The sequence below is a fragment of the Ornithorhynchus anatinus genome, chromosome 11 (genome assembly GCF_004115215.2).
Source record: "Ornithorhynchus anatinus isolate Pmale09 chromosome 11, mOrnAna1.pri.v4, whole genome shotgun sequence".
Lineage (NCBI taxonomy): Eukaryota > Metazoa > Chordata > Mammalia > Monotremata > Ornithorhynchidae > Ornithorhynchus > Ornithorhynchus anatinus.
Genome location: NC_041738.1, coordinates 2,823,356 through 2,844,948, shown reverse-complemented (window position 1 = coordinate 2,844,948; position 21,593 = coordinate 2,823,356). Strand labels below are relative to the sequence as shown.

The following is a 21,593-nucleotide window of genomic DNA, read 5'->3' as shown; positions in this document are numbered from 1 at the left end:
CCTGATGGCCTCCCGCACCGACCCCCTCCCCTTCCCGACTAGGGGCCTGGATGCCTCTCCCCCTCTCTGCACCCCCCGACCTTCCAGGCCCCCTCACCCCCGAAGTTCCCGGTCGTCGCATCCCCTCCGTAAAACGGAGATGAAGACTGTGAGCCCCAGGTGGGTCGACCCCATCACCCTGCATCCTCCCCGGCGCTTAGAACAGCGCTCTGCACGGGGTAAGCGCTTAACCGACGCCGTGGAGATTTGAGAAGCTCCTCCGGGGGTCGAACCGGAGCGTTTGGATGCCAATAACCCGGAGTCCCGTTGTTGTGGCCTTTCCCCCCTCCCGGGTCCGGCCCTCCCGCGTCCAGCCGCATCCTTCCCGCCCCTCCCCCGGAGTACAGACCCTCTCCTTCAGCTGCACAACGCTTCGGGCTCCAAGGAGACTCGGGTCGGAGTCTGCGCAGGCTGGCCCAGCCTCGAATGCCCCCTTCGCCCGCCACGGCAGCACCGGAGGCGGCTGCGGGGACCCTGGAGTCCCGGGGCCCGCCGTCCAAGCCCCTGCGGCATCACCCTCCTGCCCCCGGGAGCTTCTCGACCCCCGCGGGGCCGGGCCCGGGAGACCCGGGAATCCCGCCTGGGGGCCTCGACCCTCCCCAGAACGTGCTTCTGTTTTGAAACAAACCTTCCCTCCTCCCCCCCAAGTCCGGTGCAGGACCCTCGGACTCCCTCCCCGCGGGACCCCCGTGTAACGAGGGGCGAATCCCGACAGGGCAGGGATGCTCTACGCGTTGCCCGGCTGTACATTCCCAGCGCTTAGGCCAGTGCTGGGCACACTCTAAGGGCTCAATAGATACCCTCGAATGGAATGATCGCTGGGGGGGGGGGTGGTCTTCACCAGCCCCTCTCCCCCCCCCCAAGACCTCGGAGCGAGGATGCTCCCGTTCCCCATCCCCGGGGAGACGCTTCCCCCATCCCCGGGGCTGGACAGGACGCCCCCGGACCCCTGAGGACCGGCCGGGCGGGGAGGGTCAGGGGCGTTGGGGGGGCTGGGGAGCGTTGGGGACCGGCCATCCCGCCCCTCGCCCCGCGCAGCCCTGCCGGGCCCCCCGCACCTGCTCGGGTCCCGGCCGGGGGGGGAGGAGGATCCCGGGGCTCGGCCGGACACCTCCGTCCGCGGGGCGGCCGACACAGGACCGACCGTGCCGGGAGGCCGCTCCCGCCGTCCCTCCACTCCCCGCCAGGGGGCGCGCGCGCGCACCCCTCCCCGCCCTCATGAATATTCAGACCGATGCGGCGGAGCGCCCGCCCTCCTCTATGAATATTCAGATGAGTGCCGCGGGAGTGCCCGCCCGCTCGTGAATATTCAGATTTCCGAGGCGCGCAGGCGCACTCGCTCCCGCCTCCCGGCGGCGGGAATGGCTGAGCTCGCGGGCGCCCGCCGTCGGCCCCGCCCGCCTCCCTCATGAATATTCAGCAGGCTCTGCGCGCACGCGCGCTGAGGGGCGACGGCGGCCTTGGCGGGAGGAGGCTGAGGGGAGGGAGGCTGAAGAGAAGGAGGCTGAGGAGAGGGAGGCTGGAGAGGAAGGAGGCTGAGGAGAGGGAGGCTGAGGAGAAGGCAGGTTGAGGAGAAAGCTTGAGGAGAAGGAGGCTGAGGAGAGGGAGGCTGAGGAGAAGGAGGCTGAGGAGAAGGAGGCTGAGGAAATGGAGGCTGAGGAGAAGGAGGCTGAGGAGAAGGCAGGTTGAGGAGAAGGAGGCTGAGAAGAAAGAGGCTGAGGAGAAGGAGGCTGAGGAGAAGAGGCTTGAGGAGAAGGAGGCTGAGAAGAAGGCAGGTTGAGGAGAAGGAGGCCGAGGAGAAGGCAGGTTGAGGAGAAAGAGGCTGAGGAGAAGGAGGCTGAGGAGAGGGAGGATGAGAAGGAGGCTGAGGAGAAGTGGCTTGAGGAGAAGGAGGCTGAGAAGAAGCAGCTTGAGGAGAAGGAGGCTGAGGAGAAGGCAGGTTGAGGAGAAGGAGGCCGAGGAGAAGGCAGGTTGAGGAGAAAGAGGCTGAGGAGAAGGAGGCTGAGGAGAAGGAGGCTGAGGAGAGGGAGGATGAGAAGGAGGTTGAAGAGAAGGAGGCTGAGAAGTGGCTTGAGGAGAAGGAGGCTGAGAAGAGAGAGGCTGAGGAGAAGGAGGCTGAGGAGAGGGAGGCGTGAGAGGGAGGCTGAGGCGAAGGCAGCCTGAAGAGAAGGAGGCTGAGGAGAGGGAGGCTTGAGGAGAAGGAGGCTGAGAAGAGAGAGGCTGAGGAGAAGGAGGCTGAGGAGAGGGAGGATGAGAAGGAGGCTGAGGAGAAGTGGCTTGAGGAGAAGGAGGCTGAGAAGAGAGAGGCTGAGGAGAAGGAGGCTGAGGAGAGGGAGGCTTGAGAGGGAGGCTGAGGCGAAGGCAGCCTGAAGAGAAGGAGGCTGAGGAGAGGGAGGCTTGAGAGGGAGGCTGAGGCGAAGGCAGCCTGAAGAGAAGGAGGCTGAGGAGAGGGAGGCTTGAGGAGAAGGAGGCTGAGAAGAGAGAGGCTGAGGAGAGGGAGGCTTGAGGAGAGGGAGGCTGAGGCGAAGGCAGCCTGAAGAGAAGGAGGCTGAGGAGAGGGAGGCTTGAGGAGAAGGAGGCCGAGGAGAGGGAGGCCAAACTGTAGGGTCTTCAGCCTCAGCCTTTCACAGAGGGCCTAGGGACCCCTCCCCCCCCATTTCACAGAGAAGCAGTGTGGCTTAGTGGAAAGAGCCCAGACTGGGGAGTCAGAGGACGTGGGTTCTAATCCCGACACCCCCACTTGTCTGCTGTGTGACCTTGGGCAAGTCACCTTCTCTGTGCCTCAGTTGCCTCATCTATAAAATGGGGATTAAAAGCGTGAGCCCCACGTGGGACCACCTGATCACCCTGTATCCACCCCAGCGCTTAGAACGGTCCTTGGCCCATAGCAAGCGCTTAGCAAATACCATAATTAGTATTCATTCAATTCATTCCATCGTATTTATGGAGCGCTTACTGCGCGCAGAGCACTGTGGTAAGCGCTTGGGAGAGTCAATATAAGAGTACACAGGCACATTCCCGGCCCAAAACGAGTTAAGCATCTCGTCGTCGAGTCGTCTTCGACCCATGGCGACGCGTGGCTCGGTGGAAAGAGCCCGGGCTTCGGAGTCAGAGGTCACGGGTTCGACTCCCGGCTCTGCCACTTGGCAGCTGGGTGACTGTGGGCAAGTCACTTCCCTTCTCTGTGCCTCAGTTACCTCATCTGTAAAATGGGGGTTAACTGTGAGCCTCATGTGGGACAACCTGTTTACCCCGTATCTCCCCCAGCGCTTAGAACAGTGCTCGGCACCTAGTAAGTGCTTAACAAATACCGACATCATCATCTCTCCCCGAAGGCCCCACTTCCATCTGCAACCGTTCTAGTAGTGGATCCATAGAGTTAGAGGATAATAATATTAGTATTTGTTAAGCGCTTACAGATACTAATAAAGTAATGTTGGTATTTGCGAAGCGCTTACTAGGTGCCGAGCACTGTTCTAAGCGCTGAGGGAGATACAGGGTCATCAGGTCGTCCCACGTGAGGCTCACCGTCTTCATCCCCAATTGACAGATGAGGGAACTGAGGCCCAGAGAAGTGAAGTGACTTGCCCACAGTCACCCAGCTGCCTAGTGGCAGAGCCGGGATTCGAACCCATGACCGCTGACTCTCAAGCCCGGGCTCTTTCCACTGAGCCACGCTGCTAAGTGCCAGAGAAGATGCGAGATAATCAAGTTAGATACGGTCCATGTCCCACAAAGGGCTCCCAGTCTTAATCCTTATTTTACAGAGGACGATGATGAGGGTGATGGTGGTATTCGTTAAGCGCTTACTATGTGCCGGGCACTGTACTGAGGAGACCCGCACTCCCCTGAAAGAATCCGGCTTCCTGACGGGAAAACGAAGGCTACTGCTCATTTCTGCTGGGCCGGGGTTAATAATAACGTTGGTATTTGTTAGGCGCTTACTATGTGCCGAGCACTGTTCTAAGCGCTGGGGGAGATACAGGGTCATCAGGTCGTCGTGAGGCTCACAGTTAATCCCCATTTTCCAGATGAGGTCACTGAGGCCCAGAGAAGTGAAGTGACTTGCCCACAGTCACACAGCTGACAAGTGGCAGAGCCGGGAGTCGAACCCATGACCTCTGACTCCCAAGCCCGGGCTCTTGCCACTGTGCCACGCTGCTCCTATGGTTAAGGCCGCCCAGTTCTCCCAGTTTGCCCAGTTTCTCTTCCATTCACTTCCGTGAGAAACAGTGTGTCCTAGTGGAAAGAGCTCCAATCCTGGCTCCGTCACTTGTCTGCTGCGTGACCTTGGGGACGTCACAACTCCCCTCAGTTACCTCATCTGTAAAATGGGGATTAGGACCGTGAGTCCCAAGTGGGACATGGTCTGTGGCCAACCCGATCTCCCCCGGCGCTTAGTACAGCGCCTGGCACGTAGTAAGTGTCGAGTGCTTTGCGACGTGAAGGACACCGTACTAAGCACGTGGAGCTGTAGGACGGAGCGGATAGAGCACGGGCTTGGGAGTCAAAAGGTCATGGGTTCTAATCCCGGCCCGGCCACTTGTCTGCAGCGTTACCTTGGGCAAGTCCCTTCACTTCTCCGTGCCTCGGTTCCCTCATCTGTAAAGTGGGGATCGAGTCTGTGCGCCCCACGTGGGACAGGGACTGTATCCAGCGTGGCTCGGTGGAAAGACCCCGGGCTTGGGAATCAGAGGTCATGGGTTCGAATCCCCGCTCTGCCATTTGTCAGCTGGGTGACTGTGGGCAAGTCACTTCACTTCTCTGTGCCTCATTTACCTCATCTGTCAAATGGGGATTATCTGTGAGCCTCACGTGGGACAACCTGATTCCCCTGTATCTACCCCAGGATTTAGAAGAGTGCTCTGCACATAGTAAGCGCTTACCAAATACCAACATTATTATTATTATTATTATTAACTCAATTTGCTCGTACCCACCCCAGCCCTTAGTACAGTTCCGGGCACGTAGTAAGCACTTAACGCAAACCATAATTACTATCATGATTACTATCATTAGGTGCTTAACAAATACCTGGGAAGAAAACAAAACCTGAGTTTCCCTCCGAAGCCACAGTGATAGCAGGAGGGCACGTGGGCAAACCGGCCGCAGCGCATAGAAATCGTAATTGCAGTGGCTTATTTTTCAAGCACTGTGCTAAGCGCTCCGGGTGGACACGAGATAATCAGACGGGAAGCAGTCCCTGTTCCACGTGGGGCACGCAATCTAAGACGCGGAGAGGCGGAGATTATTAGCCCCAATTTAGAAATGAGGAAACTGAGGCTAGAGGAGGTTAAGTGACTTGCCTTGACTCCGGAAGCGGAGCTGGGACCAGAACCACCGTCTCCCGACTTCCTGACCTGGGCTCTTTCCCAGTGGGTCGTTGTGCCTTCCAAATTTGGGACATTTGGTGTTCTTCCTCGGGCTATGGCCCAGGCAGGCCAGTTTAGGCATCCAAGTGTTACTTCGAGCCGTGAGATTCCGGCCCTTTTTTGCCCCGTGGAAATGCCGCCGGAGAATTTCACTGGTCGCCGAGATTTTAGGCCGAACCCAGGTGGGTGGGGACGTGCCTCCGAGCGCCACGTTACCCACCAAAATGCCAGTTTGGCCCCCAAAACCCTCCCTCTCCGTCAGCCTCTCCTTCCCCTCCCCCATCCCGAAGGAGAGAAATCAATAGGATTTATTTCCGAGCTGTGGGGGAATCAGGATGGCGGTGTAAATGTGAAATCAGTTATGGCGAAGGCCTAGAAAGAGGAGACCCTAAACCAGCAGTTAGGAAATGCTGAGGGCTCAGTGGCTCACAGAGGTCGTTGGGGTGGACGACGTGAGCGCCCTCAGAAAAGCACCGCAGAGCGGTTCCCCCTCTCTGAAATTCAGGCAGGGGAGGCTCATGGCATCAGTGGCTCAGGGAAAGAGCCCGGGCTTGGGGGTCGGAGGTCATGGGTTCGAATCCCCGCTCTGCCACTTGGCAGCTGGGTGACCTTACGCAAGTCACTTCACTTGGAGAAGCAGCGTGGCTCAGTGGAAAGAGCACGGGCTTTGGAGTCAGGGCTCACGAGTTCGAATCCCAGCTCTGCCACTTGTCGGCTGTGTGACTGTGGGCAAGTCACTTAACCTCTCTGTGCCTCAGTTCCCTCATCTGTAAAATGGGGATTAAGACTGTGAGCCCCACGTGGGACAACCTGATTCCCCTATGTCTACCCCAGCGCTTAGAACAGTGCTCGGCACATAGTAAGCGCTTAACAAAATACCAACGTTATTATTCTCTGTGCCTCGGTTACCTCAATCTGTTAAATGGGGGATTAAGACCGTGAGCCTCTCGTGGGACCACCCGATGGCCCTGTATCTCCCCCAGCGCTTAGAACGGTGCTCTGCACATAGTAAGCGCTTAGCAAACCCCACCATTATTATTATTATCAGTCAACACGGGAGTTTAGAACGAAGCCAACGCCGAGCCAGGATCTCGCCTAGGTGGGCCACTGGAGAATACCGGACTCCTCTCAGCCGACCGGGTACCGACGGACGAACGTTACGTTACACGCGTTGTGTGAGTTGGAACGCAGGGGTATCGTGAGGACACCCCAAAATGGGTTCTTCGCCGAAATCCACAGAATCTAGAGAGTATCCACAGGGGGAAGTCTGACCCTCCCTCGTGCTCCAGAGCTAGTGCCCTCCCTTCCAGACCCCTAGAAAAATGGGCTCCGCTTCCAAGCCATGGGACTCAACGGCGGCAGAGGGAGGCTGGATGTTGAAAAAAAAACACCACTGGACTTTAAAATAGCCGATACCGTTTTTCTGCCAGGCAGAGGGCAGACCAGCTGGAAATAATAATGATAATAATAACGTTGGTACTTGTTAAGCGCAAGCAGCGTGGCTCAGTGGAAAGAGCCCGGGCTTTGGAGTCAGAGGTCATGGGTTCGAATCCCGGCTCGGCCACTTGTCAGCTGGGTGACTTCGGGCAAGTCACTTCACTTCTCGGTGCCTCAGTGACCTCATCTGTAAAATGGGATTAAGACCGTGAGCCCCACGTGGGACAACCTGATTCCCCTGGGTCTACCCCAGCGCTTAGAACGGTGCTCGGCACATAGTGAGCGCTTAACAAATACCAGCATCATCATCATTACTATGTACAGAGCACTGTTCTAAGCGGTGGGGGAGATACAGGGTCACCACGTGAGGCTCACAGTCTTCATCCCCATTTGACGGATGAGGGAACTGAGGCACAGAGAAGTGAAGTGTCTTGCCCACAGTCACCCAGCTGACAGAGCGGGATTAGAACCCATGACCTCTGACTCCCAAGCCCGGGCTCTTTCCACTGAGCCACGCCGCTTCCCTGGAAATGACACTGAACGGTAGACTGCGAGCCCGTTATTGGGCAGGGATCGTCTCTGTCTGTTGCCGAATTGTACACTCCAAGCGCTTAGAACAGCGCTCTGCACATAGTAAGCGCTCGATAAATGCTATTTAATAAATACAAGTGGATCCAAAGGCACCTCCCTTTGTCCCCGTGATTTCTGATGGACGCGATCTAATGGGGTTCCATATCGCTGGCATCCTGTCGGACTAGACCTGCCTGGAGAAGTTCCCTATTGAAGGATCAGGGTTCACATCCCAGTACGGAACGAAGCGAGCGGTTGACAACTCGTCTCTTCCACTGCGTCGTGCTCCTTGATGCAAATAGACAAGACTCTCATTTTCGGTGGCTGGGCGACGACCCTCAACCTTTCCCGGCCTTGCTCTGCTTCCGCAGCCTCCCCCCGGGTCCTTCTCGATCTGTAATCTCCCCAGGTTGATTAGACTCGATTTGCTCCCGCAGGGGAGAAGGCGTATTCCCTGCGACTTTAACTTTCGCTTCACAGATCGGCTGCCTGGCGAGCCCCGGGAATATGTAATTACCGCATACCTGAGAGCGCTCGCGCTCGAGAGAGCGTTTTCCGTTTCTCCTTCTTCGCCTCCCGAGGTGACGCCTCTGGGCGAGGGGGGCTGAAAAGGCCACCGGGAGACTGACGATCCCGACCACGCCGTATTCACTCGACACCCTGCCCCCCGTTGCGCTGTTGCGTTCGTGTGTGTTTGCGGCATCTGACGCTCTTTTCTGTTTCCCGGCTAAAATGAGCGTCTTTAGGCTGACTATAAACTGCCCCTCATCACTAAGAGTGTTTACGGATCTGGAGGCGGCCACCTCGGACAATGGCTGCGGTATTTGTTAAGCGCTTACTCTGTGCCCGACGCTGTACCGAGCACTGGGGTAGGTAGGAGATCATCGGACGGGACACGGCCTTGTCCCGGGCGGCGCTCACGGTCCAAGTAGGAGGGAGGAGAGGTTTCGAATCCCCATTTTCCAGACGAGGAAACGGAGAAATTAAGTGACTTGCCCGAGGTCACACAGCAGGTCCGTGGCAGAACAGAGACCAAGACGCAGGTTCTCTGATCTCCAGGCTCGGGCTCTTTCCACCAGGCCCTGCTGCTTCCCCCCGTATGGGATCACGTTGCTTGACTTCATGGTTAGTAGTATTAGGAGAAGCAGCGTGGCTCAGTGGGAAGAGCACGGGCTTTGGAGTCAGAGGTCATGGGTTCTAATCCCGGCTCGGCCACTTGCCAGCTGTGGGACCGTGGGCGAGTCACTTCACTTCTCTGCGCTTCAGTGAGCTCATCTGTAAAATGGGGATGAAGACTGGGAGCCCCACGTGGGACGACCCGATTCCCCTGTGTCTCCCCCAGCGCTTAGAACAGTGCTCTGCCCGTAGTAAGCGCTTAACAAATACCAACATTATTAGTAGTAGTATTTATTGAGCACCTACCCTGTGCAAACCACATGGGAACGCCCAGGAGAAGAAAAAGGCACAGTTCCAGTCCTCAAGGAACATATAATCTAATGACTTATTTGACAAATTATGGGTCCCCTTGAGGGCAGACAAGCAGCGTGACCTAGCGGAAAGAGCGTGGACCTGGGATTCAACGGACCCGGGTTCGACTCCCACCTCCGCCACGTGACAGCCGGGTGACCTTGAGCAAGTCACTTCACTTCTCTGCGCCTCAGCTTCCTCGTCCTTAAAAATCTCATTCCCTCCTACCTAGACGGAGCCCCATGCAGACAAGTGGAGGAGTCGGGATTAGAACCCATGACTTTCTGACTCCCAGGCCTCTGCTCCACCACTGCAGGAACTTCTTTTAAATGAAGACTATGGGAGATACAGGAGAGTTTTCTCTCGCTCAATCCATCGAATTTGCTTAGGCATTTACTGTGTGCAGAGCACTGTACTAAGCGCTCGGGAGAGTACGCTATAACAGAGCGGGTAGGCACTTTCCCTGCCCACAGGGAGATTGCAGTCAAGTGCTTACACTCCTTTCGGGAACTCCTGAGAGCGTTTCCGTGGGCCCTCAGGACCCGGGGGTGGGAAAGCTGTTTCAAGCCCAGAACCGGCTTAGGAGGAACTCCTCATTCCGGTTCATTTTATTTTGGATTACTCCTTGCCACGTTCCCCACGTGGTATTTATTCATTGAATCCATAAACTTGGCTTTCCTCCTCCTCCTGCCTACCCACCAGTCTGCTCTCCTGTTTTCTGCTTCTCCCCTCCTGTTTTTCTCTCCCCTGCTTCTCTGAACCCCAGCTTTTCGTTTCTGTGGCCACCGTCAACCCCCTTTTATAGCCTTCCGGGCTATTCCCACTGCGTGGCTCAGTGGAAAGAGCACGGGCTTTGGAGTCAGAGGTCATGAGTTCGAATCCCGGCCCTGCCACTTGTCAACTGGGTGACTGTGGGCGAGTCACTTAACTTCTCTGTGCCTCAGTTCCCTCATCTGTAAAATGGGGATTAAGACTGTGAACCCCACGTGGGACATCCTGATTCCCCTGTGTCTACCCCAGCGCTTAGAACAGTGCTTGGCACATAGTAAGCGCTTAACGAATACCAACATTATTCCCAGCCTCTCTCGGCTCCGCAGGGAATACGTCTTTTCTATCGTTGGGTCGTATCCTCCCAAACGCTTCGTACAGTGCCCTGCGCACTCTAAGGGCTCAAGAAATACGACTGGTTGATCGATCGATCGATTGCTTATTTTGTCCCGAGTCCCGATCTCAGATGGTACGTGCACGTTTGAAGTTCTCCCACTCCCATCTCTGTCCGTTCGTGCTGAGCTGATTTTGCGACAGAGCACATCCCTTTGCGAAACCCCGCTAAGTGCGTCGCAAGAAACCCCAAACTACATCGTCTCTGCCCTCGAGGAGCTTCCGTTTGAAGCAGGAGAAGAGGGCGAGCCTGGGTCCAAACACCGATTCGAGCCAGGGGTCCCCCTTTCTTAGGGCGTGAGGGTATTTTATGGGATGGCATTGTTAAGCGCTTCCTATGTGCCAGGCCCTGGGGTAGATACCAGCTAATCGGTTTGGACACGGTCCCTGTCCTACGTAGGGCTCACAGTCTCAATCCCCATTTTACAGAGAAGGTGACTGAGGCACAGAGAAGTAAAGTTACTTGCCCCAAATCGCACGGAAGATACGTGGAGGAGCCGTAATTAGAACCCAGCTCTTTCTGAGCCCCAGGTCCGTGCTTTATCCGCTAAACCAACAGGCATACCCGCAATAAACACCTGACCCGATATACGCCCAATTTTTTTATGAGGGAAAATGGTTCCTTTTATTCGTTTTTAAAGTTTCTTTTTCTCCCCATCTCCAGCAATCTTGCCGGAGAGTGGAAGGAGGAGAGGGGAGAAGATAGATCTAAGGAGACGGACGGGAGAGGAGGAGGGTGGGGGGGGAGTGAAGGCCAGGGATCCGTTATTTTTTTTAAATGGTATTTGTTAAGGGCTTACTATGTGTCAAGCACTGTACGAAGCACTGGAGAAGCAGCGTGGCTCAGTGGAAAGAGCACGGGCTTTGGAGTCAGAGGTCATGGGTTCGAATCCCGACTTGGCCACTTAGCTGTGTGACTGTGGGCAAGTCACTTCACTTCTCTCTGCCTCAGCTACCTCACCTGTAAAATGGGGATGAAGACTGTGAGCCCCTCGTGGGACAACCTGATTCCCCTGTGTCTACCCCAGCGCTTAGAACAGTGCTCTGCACATAGTAAGCGCTTAACAGATACCAACATTATTATTACATGTTAATCCTGTCCCACAAGGGGCTCACGGTCTTAATCCTTCTTTTACAGATGAGGTAACGGAGGCACAGAGAAGCTAAGTAACCTGCCCGTAATTGTGGTTTTCAGAGGTAGGGAAGGGGTAGAGACAGGGTAGAGAAGCCAACCGATGGAGGAGGGGAATTAGACGCTGAAAGGAAGGTCAGGGTAAGAGCAGAAGAGAAAATGAAGGCGGGAGTTGGGAAAAAGGACAAGAGAGGACAGAAGCCACCCTGGAAGAGGTTGGGGGAGGTGTTCAGGAAAGCAGACTGAGGAAGCAGCAGGAGTGGATGGGCCATCCAGAAACCAAAGCCCCTAAAGAAAAGGGTCAGCCTTCCCCTCCTTCCCACCCACTGAGAAGCAGCGTGGCTCAGTGGAAAGAGCCCAGGCTTGGGAGTCAGAGGTCATGGGTTCGAATCGCGGCTCCGCCGCTTGTCAGCTGGGTGACTTTGGGCAAAGTCACTTCTCTGTGCCTCAGTGACCTCAACTGTAAAATGGAGAGTAAGACTGTGAGCTCCATGGGGGACAACCTGATCACCTTGTATCCCCCCCCCCGGCGCTTAAAACAGTGCTTTGCACATAGTGAGCGCTTAACAAATACCATCATCATCTACCATCACCCTGACTGCTTTTCCATGCACTCCCTGACTCTAATTCCCAAAGAAGCCTCGAGATTTACTTGAATGGGTTTGTGGATTGATAGAAGGAAAAGCCCAGACTTCCTAACCTGGAAAACCTAAAGAGCCCGGGGCCTGGGAGTCAGAGGAGCTGGGTTCTAACCCACATGTTTGCTGTGTGACCTTGGGCAAGCCGCTTCACTTTTCTGTGCCTCAATCTGTAAAACACAACTCAGCCTGGGAGCCCTAGGTGGGAAAAAGACTCCGTCCAACCTTATTGTCTTGTTTCTAGCGCAGTGCTTAGTACAACCCCCGGAGCATAGTAAGCAATTAAAAAATACCATTAAAAAAACCCGAACCAAACAAAAACCTAGCGTTTCCAATGCAGGTCTGATGGGGCGGGAGGAGATAGGCACCAAATCCGCTTCTAACGATCGCAACCCTCCCTAGCCAATCGCCGCTTTCCCTATCCCGGGAAGCAAGGAGCGGAGAACCGAAAATGCTTCACCCTCCCTCTTCGAATTGGGATTTATTCCGAACAATCTGAGGCAGGAAAGACCTGCCCTTTCTGCCCCCCGCCCCCAGCAAGTGTTCTAGATCTGGGCTGTAACGTCCTTCAGAGTGAGGGGGCCTGATGGGGAGCCCAGCCGGCCCCTGCGGGGACAGCAAGCTTCCTTCTCCGTCCAAAACGGCAGGGTGAGATGCCGAAAATGGACTGACGTCATTGCTTTGAGATGCTGTTTATGGGATGGGAAGGGGGATTCGGAGGCGGCTGCCTGGTGGGCAGGGAACGTGTCTCCCAACTCTGTTATATTATACTCTCCCAAGTGCTTCGTACAGTGCTCTGCGCCCAGTAAGAGCTCAAGAAGCAACACGGCCTAGCGGATAGAGCCCGGTCCTGGGAGTCAGAAGGACCTGGGTTTTAACCCCAGCTCTGCCATTTGTCTGCTGTGTGACCTTAGACAGGTCACTTCACTTGCCTCGGTTCCCTCATCTGTTAAATGGGGATCGAGACCGTGAGCCCCATGTGGGGCAGGGACGGTGTCCAACCCGATTTGCTCGAATGCATAACAGTGCTTAGAATAATGCCTGGTATATAGTGAGCGCTTAAATAGTTATTATTATTATTGTAAATGTGATTGATGGACCGCAGGGTCGGGGGAGGCAGGGCAGGTGGAAAGTGGAGGAGAAAGCCACCCCAGGGGTGACAGTAGTCAGAGAGAGATGCTCAAGCTGGGCTGGGAGAGGGGAGGCAGAGGGTTGGCAAGAGCTCAATCATGAGAAGCAAAGTGGCCCAGTGGAAAGAACGCAGACCCGGAAGTCAGAATTCTAACCGCCATCCTGCCGATTGCCCGCTGTGTGACACTGGGCAAGTCGCTGAACTTCTCTGGGCCTCAGTTTCCTCAGCTGTCAAATGGAAATTAGATCGGACTTCGACTGCGAGCCCCAGATGGGCCAGGGACTGTGTCTGACCTGATTATCTTGCCTCTCCCCCAGCACGTAGTACAGTGCTTGGTATACGGGTATGCGCTTAACAAATACCTTAATTATTATGGTTATTATTGTCGTTTTGAGAGATCCAACTTTGTCTCTCCCCCATTTTGCGGCTGAGGAATAACTTTGGGTGCCCGGGGGGAGGTCACGTCTGTCAGTCCCCAGCTCCCCGTGACTGACCCTCTCCCTGCCCCCTCTGATGCTCCTTCCTGAAGCTTCCTCGGGCTCGCTCCATCGCCAACCCTCGGTAGGGAAATGGTCGAACGGTTAAAACCTCCCGCGCGTGGTTCGAAACAACTAAACGTACACGCAGGAATTCCAGATTCCTAATCACCATTCCTGCTGGATCACCATAGTGGGGAGAGAATAGAGTGGCCATTTGTCCGATTTTACACCGGACGGTCCGGTTTTCAGCTAATCCGTCCCCTGTCCGGTATAGATACGGCAGCAGAAGTCTTTATGCCTGCTGTTTTTCTGTTCAGCTGCGCCGCTGCCGAGTTCCGTGGCTCGGAAGCGGTGCCCGTGGCCACGGGCGCTGAGGCGGGGTGCCCAAAGGCTCCGGAGCAGGTTGCGACGGAGGGTGTTTTCTGGGGGGACCCCAGGAGAAACACTCTGGGCTAGGGAGGACTCCCACAGAATGGCGCCGGTGACATCCATCTGTAACACCGCGTTTTAGAAGTCACGGCCCCCGTGTCCGCGTGCGTCTCCGTGTCTGGTATCCGTCAAGTGCCGTCACGGGCCACCCTCGGAGGAAATGGCAGCCGCTACTGCTAGAGGAATAGCCAAAGGCAGCCGGTCACAAAAGGCAGCTAAAATTAGGAGGCTTGTGAGGTTTGGCAGTTTCTGAAGGCTGAAAATCCATCGATTTGGGCCTCTGTTCCAGGAAATTAAAGGAATGAAATATTGTCTTTTGGCGGGGAAATTGGTGGCTAAATGTGGCCGGAAACAAACCATGTGTAACGTGTGATATGTGTGTGTGTGTGTGTTTTAAAAATAGTTCGCGTCGAGAAAGAAAAAGGAAAAAGAATAGGTCTCAGCTCCCAATTCATCTGAAGAAAATCTCACAAGCCCGTAACCTTGGCGTTGTCCTCAACTCATCTCTCGCATTCCACCCACATATTCAATCTGTCACCAAATCCTTTCGGTTCTACCTTCCCAACACTGCTCAAATCCGCCTTTTCCTCTCCATCCAAATTGCTAGCGTGCTGATCGAAGCGCTTACCCTCTCCCGCCCGACTCTCGTAGCCGTCTCCTCGCTGACCCCCCAGCCTCCCGTCTCTCCCCACTACAGTCCGCGAGCTTCACTCTGCTGCACAGCTCGCTTTTCTCAAAGACGTTCGGTCTGCCTCCCCACTCTTCAGGAGCCTCCGGTGGCTCCCCATCCGTCTCCTCATCGATCAGAAATGACTTACCGTCGGCTTTAAAGCACTCAGATCGGCCTGCCCCATCCCACCTCACCTCACTGATCTCCTCCAGCAGCCCAGCCGGCACACTCCGTTCCTCTAGCTCCGGCTCACTCACTGTGCCCAGACCCCGTCTATGATAATAATAATGTTGGTATTTCTTGAGCGCTTACTATGTGCAGAGCACCGTTCTAAGCGCTGGGGTAGATACAGGGTGATCAGGTTGTCCCACGTGAGGCTCGCGGTCTTAATCCCCATTTTCCAGATGAGGTAACTGAGGCACCGAGAAGTGATGTGTCTATCTCGCCGCCGACCCCTTTCCCCCTTTCCTCCCCCTAGCCTGGAACTCCCTCCCCCTCCATATCCGCCAGACCACCACTCTCCCCACCTTCAAAACATCATTAAACAGCAGTGTGACTGTGGGCAAGTCACTTCACTTCTCTGTGCCTCAGTTACCTCATCTGTCAAATGGGGATGAAGACTGTGAGCCTCACGTGGGACGACCTGATGACCCCGTCTCTCCCCCAGCGCTTAGAACAGTGCTCTGCACAAGGAAAGCGCTTAACAAATATCAACATTATTATTATTAAGGTCACGTCTCCTCCAAGAGGCCTTCCCCAGCGAAGCTCTCTTTCTTCCGGTGTTATCCCTTCCGTGTTGTCCGAGCATTTGGATCTGCGACCGATGGACTTCTGCTAGTCACCCCCCCGCCCAACCTCGCAGCACTTAGGCATATATCTTTAAATTATATATTATAAATTATTAATTTACCCAGATGTCTGTCTCCCCCTCTAGACTGGAAGCGCGTTGACGGGAACCTGTCTGCCAGTTCTCCCAAGCATTTAGTGCAGGGCTCTGCCTGTAGAAAGCGCTCCGTAAATACGATTGATCGGTAACGATTGATTGATCAGTTCAATCCCTTTGCAGATATTTACCGAGGGGCAAGTGTTGAGACATACTGATTCATCACTAATACACTCCTTTCCCCAGACTTTCACAACGATCCCCGGCTGAATGAACCTTCTCTTGCGAATTGATTTCTCACCCTCCGATTGGAGCGGTGTGGCCTGACGGAAAGAGCACGGGACAGGGAGGCAAGAGACCTGGGTTCTAGTCTCAGTTCTGGCACCTGTCTGCTTCGTGACCTGGGGTAAGTCCCTTAACCTCTCTGGGCCTCAGTTTCCTCATCTGTAAAATGGGAATAAGATGGATCGAGAGCCCCGTATGGAACTTAGACTGTGTCCAACCTCATAATGTTGTAACTATCTAGTGTTCAGCATGTAGTAAGAGAGAAGCAGCATGGCTCAGTGGAAAGAGCCCGGGCGTGGGAGCCAGAGGTCGTGGGTTCTAATCCCGGCTCTGCCACTTGCCAGCTGGGTGACTTTGGGCAAGTCACTTCACTTCTCTGGGCCTCAGGGACCTCATCTGTAAAATGGGGATTAAAACTATGAGCCTCACGTGGGACCACCTGATCACCTTGTAACCCTGCCAGCGCATAGAAGAGTGCTTTACACATAGTAAGCGCTAAACAAATACCACCATTCTTTTTTAAATTTTTTTCTATAATTCTATTTATTTTTTTTGATGCTCTTGATGCCTGTCTACTTGTTTTGTTTTGTTGTCTGTCTCCCCCCTTCTAGACTGTGAGCCCGTTGTTGGGTAGGGATTGTCTCTCTCAGTTGCCGAATTGTACTTTCCAAGCGCTTAGTACAGTGCTCTGCACACAGTAAGCGCTCAGTAAATGCGACTGAATGAATGAATGGACTCCTCTGGACCTCCATTACCTCATCTGTAAAATGGGGATTGAGGCGGTGAGCCTCATCTGGGCTATGGACTGTGTCCAATCTGAATAGCTTGTATCTATGTCGGTGCCTAGTACAGTGCTGGAACATAGTAAGCACTTAATGAATTCCACAAAACATGAAGTGTTTAGTAAACGTCATTCTTATTATTAACTGAACACTCTCGGAAGAGTGGTGTACTTGGGACCAGCCTCGTGTCAAATCGGTCAGTCAATCAATCAATCGTATTTATTGAGTGCTTACTGTGTGAGTGGTAATAATAATGATGAGGATGGCATTTGTTAGGCGCTTACTATGTGCCAAGCACTGTTCTAAGGTCACCGGGCTGTCCCACATGGGGCTCACAGTTCTTAATCCCCATTTTGCAGATGAGGTCACTGAGGCCCAGAGAAGTGAAGTGGCTTCCCCAAGGTCACCCAGCGGACAAGCGGCGGAGCCGGGATTAGCACCCGCGACCTCTGACTCCCAAGCCCGGGCTCTTGCCACTAGGCCGAGCTGCGAGTACTCACTTTGGATTATCACCTCCTCAAGGGTAGGAAACGAATGGATCGTGATTGTTGTAACCTCTCAAGCGCTTAGTCCAGAGCCTACTCAGTAGGTGCCCAATAAATACTATCGATTGATTCACTGAATCGAAGAAGGCCGTCGATACTCGGTTTTGTCACTAACTCGGTGGGTGTCCGGCAAGTCACTTTAATCTCTGGGGGGGGGGGGGGGGGGGCGGCCTCGATTTTTCCATCTATACAATGGGGGTGATAATGCGACCTATACGTGATGAAGAGAAAGATGAGGTAAAAGACAATCAGTCAATCAATCTTATCGAAAGCGTACTGTGTGCAGAGCACTGTACTGAGCACTTGGGAGAGTTAGATGTAACAGAGTTGGTAGACGAGTTCCCTGCCCACTGCGAGCTTAGAGTCCAGAGGGATGTATAAAGTAAAGAGGGAGAAAGGAGAGAGACCCTAGATGAAGCAAACTGGGAAGCTTTGCCATCTGTCTGGCCCTCTAGATGTCAGCCACTGTTCTGTACTCTCCTAAGCGCTTAGTACAGTGTTCTGCTCACAGTAAGCATTCAGTAAATAGTAATAATAATAATGTTGGTATTTGTTAAGCGCTTACTGTGTACAGAGCACTGTTCTAAGCACTGGGGGAGATACAGGGTCATCGGGTTGTCCCACGTGAGGCTGTCTTCATCCCCACTTGACAGATGAGGTCAGTGAGGCCCAGAGAAATGAAGTCACTTGCCCACGGTCGCCCAGCTGACAAGTGGTGGAGGCGGGATTCGAACCCACGACCTCTGCTCCCCCCCCCCCCCCAAGCCCGGGCTCTCGCCACTGAGCCACGCTGCTTCTCTGTAGTAGTGACTGATGGAGGCGGCTAAGGTATAGGGTACCCTTTTCCCCAAGATCCCTTCCCTCTTTCTCCTGCCCCCTTGCAGCTGGTCTCCTTTGCACCAGTGGGGCTCTTCTTAATAGAGAAGCCGCGGCTCTCGTTCCCCTAAGGCGGTATGGGGCTCTGGACCCTGGGCCTCCCAGCCTCCGTCGGGGTCGGGGTGAGGGTGAGCGCTGAAAGCCCGGGAATATCCTTCGTTCTGCTTCCCAGTGGGATTTCAGGGCCCTAGGCCCGTCAGAATCCAGCAAACAGGAAATGGGCATCGGAAAGAAAATGGCAGTTTGGATCCCGATCAGACCGTAAGCCCGTCCAAGGGCCGGGACTGTCTCTGTCTGTTACCGATTTGTACGTTCCAAGCGCTCAGTACAGCGCTCTGCACATAGTAAGCGCTCAATAAATACCACTGAATGAATGTGGCGGAGAGGCTCAGTGCCAAAGCGGGGTTGAAAAGTACTGGGTGCGGGAGAGAGGGGGGAACAAAGAGGGGGCTAAAAAGAGGAGAGAGGAGGGCCCAGAGAATGATCTATCAATGAATCAATCTGTCAGTCTTAATTACTGAGCTCTCCCTGTGTGTCGGAGAATTGTATTAAGCACTTCAATCGGTGGTATTTATCGAGTGCTTTCTATTTGCAGGACACTATTCTAAGCGCTTGGGAGAGTACATTACAAAAGGATTAGCAGACACATCCCCTGCCCATAACGAGCTTACAATCTAGAGGGGGAGACAGACATTAATGTGAATAAATTAATCATGTATAATATATCATTAAAAGATATCAATCAATCAGTGGTATTTATTGAGCACTTATTATGTGCGGAGCCTTGTTCTAATCGCTTGAGAGAGTACAATATAGCTACGTAACAGAGTTGGTAGGCACATTCCCTGCCCAAAATGAGCTTAGACTCTAGAGGGGGAGACAGACATTAATATGAACAAATGCATAATTTATAATATATCGTTTAAAGATATCAATCAATCTGTGGCATTTATTGAGCACTTATTATGTGCAGAGCCTTGTTCTAATCGCTTGAGGGACTACAATATAGCTGCGTGACAGAGCTGGTAGGCACATTCCCTGCCCGTGATGAGCTTACGATCTAGAGGGGGAGACGGCCATTAATGTGAATAAATAATTTATACGATATCATTTAACGATATCCATCAATCAATCAATGGTAATTATCGAGCACTTATTATTTGCAGAGCCTTGTTCTAATCGCTTGAGAGACTACAATATAGCTGCGTGACAGAGCTGGTAGGCACATTCCCTGCCCGTGATGAGCTTACGGTCTAGTGGGGGAGACGGCCATTAATGTGAATAAATAAATAATTTATAATATATCATTTGAAGATATCGATCAGTCGATGGTAATTATGAGCACTTATTATGTGCAGAGCCTTGTTCTAATCGCTTGGGAGAGTACAATATAGCTGCGTAGCGGAGTTGGTAGGCACATTCCCTGCCCATGATGAGCTTACAGTCTAGAGGGGGAGACAGACATTAACGTGAACAAATAAAGAATTTATAATATGTCATTTAAAGATATTAATCAACCAATGGTAATTATTGAGCACTTACGTGCAGAGCCTTGTTCTAATCGCTTGGGAGAGTACAATATAGCAGCGTAACGGAGTTGGTAGGCACATTCCCCGCCCATAGCGAGCTTACGGTCTAGCGGGAGAGGCGAGCGCAATAGCGAGACCGCAATAGAGTGAGAAAACGTGATCCCGCTTCTCGAGGAGCTTACAACTTAGTGGACGTACGAATTGTACATTCCAAGTGCTTAGTACAGTGCTCTGCACATAGTAAGCGCTCAATAAATACTATTAAATACTACTGAATGGACAAAGACGGAGAAAAAGGGGGCAAAGAGACGGACTAGAGGGAGAAACGGTCCGTAGCGGTACCTGTGAGGTGTGGTAGGGTCTGCTGCCATTCATTCATTCAGTTGTATTTATTGAGCTCCTACTATGTGCAAAGCGCTCTACTAGGCACTTGGGAGAGTACAGTACACCAATAAACAGACACATTTCCTGCTCACAGTAGAGCCAAGCTTGGAGTCTAGCTCCAGCCGGGCAGAGCCGGGGAGGATTGAGGTCTGTCCCAAAACATATTCATTCAATCGTATTTATTGAGCGCCCACTATGCGATTATCATCTCAGACGTCCCAGAATTTCAGGCGTTTGGGCTGCGTCGGGCCCGGATGCTGATGAGGGGGAAGCTGGGCCCCCTCCCCGTCTCCCCATACCTTCCGTTGCGCAGCCCCGGCTCTCGGGACCCCCCCCCCCCCCACCGTCCCGCCACCCCAGAGGAAAGTCAGACTGTGAGGGGTTCCACCCTTCGCGGGTGGTAGGACCGAACCCCAAAAGCCGCGAGCGTCCCAGCCGACGTAGGACGTTGGGCCGCGCCTCTCGGGGCAGGCTCAGACGACTCTGGGATGGGACAGTTGCGACAGTCAGCACGGAAGCGGTGGGGCCGAATGGAAAGAGCAGGGACCCAGGAGGCAGAAGGACCTGGGTCATCCTGGCTCCGCCACTTGTCTGCTGTGTGACCACAGGCAAGTCGCTTAACTCCTCGGGGCCTTGGTTCCCTCATCCGTAAAATGGGGATGAGGTCCGTGAGCCCCACGTGGGACGCGGACTGTATCCGTCCTGATTAGCTTGTCTCCACAGCCGCGCTTAAGACAGTGCCTGGTACATAATAAGCGCTTGACAGATGCCGTGAAAAAGAAATCTTGCCAAACTGGGTCATACCCTCGGGCATCTCCCTGCCCTGCGTGGTGCCCACCGCCCCGCTGCAGTAGAGCTAGGAGAGGGGGTGTGGAGATGTCTGTGTGTGGTCTGGCCTGGGGGTAATAATTATAATAATGATGTTGGTATTTGTTAAGCGCTTACTACGTGCACAGCACTGTTCTGAGCGCTGGGGGGATACAAGGTGATCAGGATGTCCCTCGTGGGGCTCACGGTCTTCATCCCCATTTTACAGATGGGGTCACTGAGGCCCAGGGAAGGGAAGTGACCTGCCCACAGTCACCCAGCTGACAAGTGGCGGAGCCGGGATTAGAACCCATGACCTCTGACTCCCAAGCCCGGGCTCTTTCCACTGAGCCACGCTGAAGAGGTAGCATAGCGTCCCCACCGCTTAGTGCCGTGCCTGGCACACTGTAAGCGCTTCATGGATACAGTTATCATTATTATTATTATTATTATTAAGCATGGCGGGATGTGGGAGCTGTGGGAGAGGTGGACCGGTCAGGGGGAACGGGGGGAAGGAGGAGGTTCCTCTCTCCCCAGCTCCACTAGGGAGGGCCCAGAGAATGATCAGTTGTAATACTGAGTGCTTACTCTGCGCACAGCGTTGTACTAAGTGCTCGAGAGACACGATCCCCGCTCTCCAGGAGCTTACAATCTAGTGGACAGAGAGAGGGAGTCACAGGGGGAGAGAAAGAATGGAGGAGCAAAAGGATCGGCCTGTAATAATGATGGTGGCATCCGTTAAGCCCTTACTACGTGCCGAGCACTGTTCTAAGCGCTGGGGGAGATACAGGGTCATCAGGTTGTCCCACGTGAGGCTCACATCCCCATTTCACTGATCAGGTCACCGAGGCCCAGAGAAGTGAAGTGACCTGCCCCCAGTCGCCCAGCTGCCGAGTGGCAGAGCCGGGATTCGAACCCGTGACCTCTGACTCCCAAGCCCGGGCTCTTGCCACTGAGCCTCGCTGCTTCCCTGAAA

At 54.0% G+C, this 21,593-nt stretch overlaps 1 protein-coding gene across 3 annotated transcripts in view; it reads right to left on the bottom strand.

Annotated features, from left to right (window-relative positions):
• FEZ1 (fasciculation and elongation protein zeta 1) overlaps positions 1–21,593 on the bottom strand; it is a 46,213-nt gene that overhangs the window by 23,377 nt on the left and 1,243 nt on the right. The window contains exon 1 of one of the 3 annotated variants that reach the window (XM_029075825.2): positions 1,098–1,171. The exons of the other annotated variants lie outside the window; for them this stretch is intronic. The gene's annotated coding sequence lies outside the window, so the exon portion shown is untranslated. Of the gene's footprint in view, positions 1–1,097; positions 1,172–21,593 lie in introns of those variants that run through there. 3 annotated transcript variants of the gene reach the window in all.